This window comes from Pongo pygmaeus, chromosome 7, assembly GCF_028885625.2.
Source record: "Pongo pygmaeus isolate AG05252 chromosome 7, NHGRI_mPonPyg2-v2.0_pri, whole genome shotgun sequence".
NCBI lineage: Eukaryota > Metazoa > Chordata > Mammalia > Primates > Hominidae > Pongo > Pongo pygmaeus.
The window spans coordinates 134,438,479-134,444,478 of NC_072380.2; positions in this window are offsets into that span (position 1 = coordinate 134,438,479).

Here is a 6,000-nt window from a genome sequence, read left to right on the forward strand (position 1 = left end):
TGAGGGAGTTGGAAAGAGATAAGAGAGAGACCTTGGGGAGCAATTTTAAAGTGGCTCAATAGCGATGGCAGAGCCAAACTCATACCAACATCAATGTGGTGCAGAGAATCTCTAAGTATTTTTAATGCTGAATTTGAGCAAAGAAACTTCAAGTATGAACCTCAAAAGAAATCAAAATGTATTTCACAGATATATTAAGAGTTTTCTGCCAATAGAGAAGCTGCATAAAAAGAATAATTAGAAAATCAAACTTTTTATTGAAGTATGACATATATTCAGAAATATTCACACATCAAAAGTGTAGAGCATGATAAATGTTTACAGCATGAATATACTCGTGCAAACAATTCTGAGCTCAAGAAACAACATCACGTATACCCCAGAAGACATGCCCACACCCCCATTTAGTCACTATCTTCTCTCAGGGTAATTCATATCCTGACCTCTAATATCATTAGTTTAGATTAGTTTTGCTCATAAACATTACATAAATGGACAATTCAGTGTAAATTCTTTTGGGATTGATTTTCTTTATTCTGCATTTTATTTGTTACTTGAGTGTAGTTGTAGTTCATTCACTCTCACACAGAGGGAGTATTTTTAATGTGTGAATACACCTCAATTGATTCGTTCTACTGTTGAGGGTATTTGGATAAAAATATTATATATTTTACATATCACTGAGTCTGATTTAGGACTTTTATAACTATATCGATGAGAGGCAATAGTCTGAAATTTCAGTTTCTTGTACTTTAATATAAAGATTATCCTGGTTTTATAAAAATTGCTGGAAAGTATTTCCTCTGTTTTCTTTCTCTGGAAGATTTGGTGTAAAATTGGTATTATTCTTAATTTTTTGGAAGAATTAACTAGTACAATTATTTTCATCTTCATTTGTTTTAGGAAGGTTTTCAATGACAGAATCAAAAAATTTAATATACATTGCAATATAATATTAATTATTATGTTGATTATCTTGTATTATTAATAAATATATAATACAATTAGTAATTGTATATCAATATATACAATATAAATGTGTATTTAATGTAATTTACATTTAAATATATATAGTATCAGTTTCAGAAAGTTGTGTTTTTTAAGGGATTTGTCAATTTAATCCAAATTATCAAATTCATTGGCTAAAATTGTTAATAGTAGTCCTTTGTTACAAATAATGATGTTGCTTTTTTCATTTCTGATGTTTTCTTTGTGTCTTATTTATTTTTGCTAAGTATTTATATGTTTTATAAATCATTTTAGTCAAAGGCTTTGTTGGGTTTTTTAATTATGCATTTGTTTTCATTAATTCCCATTCTTATTGCTATTATTTAAAAATTATTTTGGTTTAATTTTGTTATGACTTTGTTAAAAGAAAAACTTTAGACAAATTAAATTTAGCAGAGTTTATTTGAGCAAAGAAACATTCACGAATTGGGCAGCACCCTGAACTAATAAAGGCTCAGGGAGCTCCACCCAGCAATGTGGGCAGCCAGTATTTATGGGCAGGAAAAGGGAGTGACGTACAGAAATAGCTCAGCTGGTCACAGCTTGACATTTGCCTTATTTGAACAAGTATGAGCAATTTGCAGCTGTGATTGGCTGAAAGCTCAGCTACTGTGATTCTCAAAGCATCAGTTACTTGTTAGAAGAATATACTTCCAAGTTAGACTGCAGTTTATTTACAAATTATATTAGGATACAGTTCCCTGCATACAGAGGCAGATTTAGGCCAAGTTTAATTTGATTTAACAACTTCTTGAGATAAAAGCATATTTATCATTTAATTTTAGTATTTTTTCTTCCACAGTATTTTCATTCTGTGATTATATATTACCCTCTGTTTATTACATTTAAAGCATATCACATTTATTTTATATGATACCTTCTTTATGATTCAGCTATAATATTTTAAAATTTTCATTGTTAATTCTTATTTGACTCATGGATCATGTAGAAGTACATCATTTCCAGGTAGTTGGAGATGTTTTGATGGCTTATAATTTATTTCTAAGTTAATTTTGTGGTCAAAGCATATACTCTGAATTATTTTCATTTGTTGATATTTGTTGAGGCTTTATGATCCAACATATAGTGTATCTTGGTCTATGCTTCTATGCAGAGTCAAAAATTATGTGAATTCTGTCCTGTTGGCAGCAATGTCAGCTAAATATGTAAATTATGTAAAGTTTGTTTATTGTATTATATAGTGTGTATATGTGTGTGAGTATATTTTTGTGTGTATACATATATATGTGTTAATATGTACAAAAACATGTTTGTGTATATATACATATGTTTGTGTATATACATGCATATATACATATGTGTATATATTATATGTGATATATTATTACATATTACATATATTATTATATTATATATTACATATGATATGTGTACATTTTATATATACTACATGTAGACATGTTTGTGTCTGTGTATATACATATGTACATAAGTGTATAATGTATATTATATGCAATATATGTATTACATATTACATGCAATATTACATGTAATATATTACATATAAACTTTATATGTGGTGTGTGTGTGTAATATATATAAATATATATGTAGTAAATGGTTCTCAACCAGCAGAGATTTTTAAATATCTGGAGACAGTTTTAGTTGTTATAATTGGGGAATGGGAAGCACCACTAGCATTTAATGAGTAGAAGCCAGGGATGCTACTAAACATCCTAAAATGAATAAAACAGTTCTTCACAACATATACATCTTGCTGTCTCCGCTACCTAGAGTGGTGTATTAAAGTCTCTATGATTAGATTTTCTCTATTTTTCCATTCTGTCTTCATGTTCTCGGATACTGTTATTTGTCGTATAAACTGATGTCTATTAGATTAAACCCGTTATCATTATTAAATTTATTTGTCTAATAATGCTTCCTGGCTTCATGTCTACTTTGTTTAATATTAATATGCTAAATCAGTTTTGGTGTTTGCATGGTATCTTTATTTCTATACTTTTATTTTCAACTGTATTTTATACTTTAAAGTTTGTTTTTTTCAAGAAGCCTAGAGTAGGCATTTAACAATTGATTTTGGTAATTTTAGGGGTTTTTTTAAATGTAGATTTAGTCCATTTATATTTAATGTAATAAATAATAAATATGGATTTTTAGATTTTTCTCACTATTTCTATTTTAATCATCTTTATTCATTGCTTTCTCCTTTTCCTTTTAAATTAATAACACGTTGTTTTATTATTGTATTTTTTCATCTATCACCCTTTTCTAAAATTTTTACTTCCAACAGTCTTAGATTTACAGAAAAAAATTGCAAAGACAGTATGGAACATTCTCACTTCCCCTACTTCCATTTCACCATGTTACTAACACCTTATGTAAATGTGGTCTATTTGTTACAATTAATGATGATTATTAACTAACCTCCAAATAGATTCAGATTTTCTTTGTTTTGCTTTTACCTAATGTATTGTTGTTGTTGTTGTTGTTGTTCCAGGATCCATTCAGGTGTCACACTGCATTTAGTATTCATGACTACTTAGGATTCTCTTGCTTGTGACATTTTCTCAGACTGTATTTGTATTTGATGAGCATAAAAAGGACTTTGACAGTTTTAAGGAGTACTAGTCAAGTATCTTATACAATGCCCCTCCCTGGGACTTGTCTGATGGTCTTCTCATGATTTTATTGGAGCTAATCTGTTTGAGAAAGACCACAGAGGTAAATTACCATTTTCATTTCACGTAAAAGGTATATTCTGTCAATATTACTTATCGTTGTTGATGTTCCTTTTCATTATAGGACTGAAGCAGTGCTGGTTTTCTGCAATGTAAAGTTAGTTTTTCCCTGTTTTCATACTGTATTTATTGGAAGGAAGTCACTACGTGCAGCACACACTTAAGGAATGGGGAGTTATGCTCTACCTTTTTGAGGGTGAAGTATCTACATAAATTATTTGGAATTGTTCTTCATGAGATAGTTGGCTCTTTTCTCTTACTCATTTTCAATCATTTATATTAGCATGGACTCATGGATATTTATTTTTATATTTGGGGTTATAATATCATATTACTCAATTCCTTTCTTTTTTGCTCAAATTATTCCAACTATAATATATGCCTGTTTTTCATAAAATAAGTTTATGATTTTTAGAGATTAGCTAGTGATTATAACATGAATTCTTAACTTATTATAATCTAGTACAAAATGTTAGTTTTACTATTTTCTCAATATTGCTAAAATCTTAGACCTTTTAAACTCTAAATTCCTTCTTGCCATTTGCAATGTTTTGTCATGCATTTCATTTTTACTTATATTTTAAATTCAAAGAGGTATTCAAAATATCACTTTATAAGGTCAATATCTGTTTATATTTGCATACATATTCACCTTTTCCATTGCTCTTCATTCCTTTCTGAACTTCCTTGTTTCTATGAAGTGTAATTTTCCTTTCACCTGATAAACTCTTTAACATTTATTTCAATGAAAATCTTTTGGCATTAAATACTGGACATGTTTTGTTAATCAAAAGTGTTTTTAATTTTAGTCACATTTTGGAAACTTTTTTCCCCTATGTGTACAATTCTAAGTTGATGGTTACTTTCTTTTAGCCCTGCAAAAATGTCAGTCAATTGTCTGTTGGCTTCTATTATGTCTGTTTTGAAGTCAGCTGTCAGTGCTTTGGGGTATATTTTGAAAGAAATTTGTCTTTTTTTCCTCTGGCTCTTTTAAAGTTTTTATTTTTATCTTGGTTTTCAGTAGTTTGGCTGCAATATGACCAAGTGTTTTATGTACTCTTCCAGTGTTTTATATACTCTTCAGTAGGCTTCTGAAATTAGTGAGTTGGGGTTCTTTAAATCAATTTTGGAAAATTATCAGTGATTAGCTCTTCAAATGGTGCTTCTATCTCATTCCTATCTCTTCTTTCTTGTAATCTTCTTATACATGTGTTATACCATTCAAATGTGTCTGATATATTTTTTATACTTTGTTCTTTTCCTGTCATCCTTTTCTTCCTTTCCTTCTTTACTTAAGTATATATATTTTCTATTCACCTGTCTTTGAAATTACTAGTCTTATCTTCTACTTGCTATTTGTCTTACAAGTATGTCTACTTGCTGGTGAGCCTACTGCATTCATCCATTTTTCATTGCTATAAAGGAATACCTGAGACTGGGTAATTTATAAAGAAAAGAGGTTTCTTTGGCTCATGGTTCTGCAGGCTGTACAAGCATGGCACCAGCGTCTGCTTGGCTGCTGGTAAGGCCTTGGGAAGCTTTTACTAGTGGCAGAAGGTGAATGGGGAGAAGTCACCTTGCATGGTGAAAGAGGGAGTGAGGTCAGGGAGGTCCCACAATTTTTATCAATGAGATCTTGTGTGAACTCATTACCATGGGGAGGGCACCAAGCCATTCGGGGAAGGGATCCACTTATATGACCCAAACACCTTCCACCAGGCCCCACTTCCAACACTGGGGATCACATTTAAGCATGATATTTGGAGGGAACAAACATCAAAACTCTATCACCTATCCACAGCCCTTAATTTCTAGAATGTTCATGCAATATTTGTAAATTATAATTATCTATATATACTACTATTTGTTGAAATGTCTACCTTTTAATTAGTTTGATAATCAATTCATCTACTATCTTAAACTTTGTTTATGATAGTTCTTTCAAAATCTGCTCTAATTCTAATGTGTGGATCATCTGTGGATATGCTTGTGTGTGTGTGTGTGTATGTCAATCATATAGTCCTGTTTATTTTCTTAAAAATGTTTGATTGAATGCTAAAATTTTTAGCATTTTTAGTTGTTTTCTTTCACCACAGAAAATTTGCTCTTTCCTCTGCTAGATAAATAGACAATTGTGTATATGCATGTGGGGTGGTATGGGATCCAATTATAAACTGAGGTGGGGAGAGGCTAGTTGCAATTTTAGTAATAAGCAGTCTAATTCTGATTAAAGCCTGGCCTTACAGTGCTTTCTAATTGGGAGCCTAGAAGG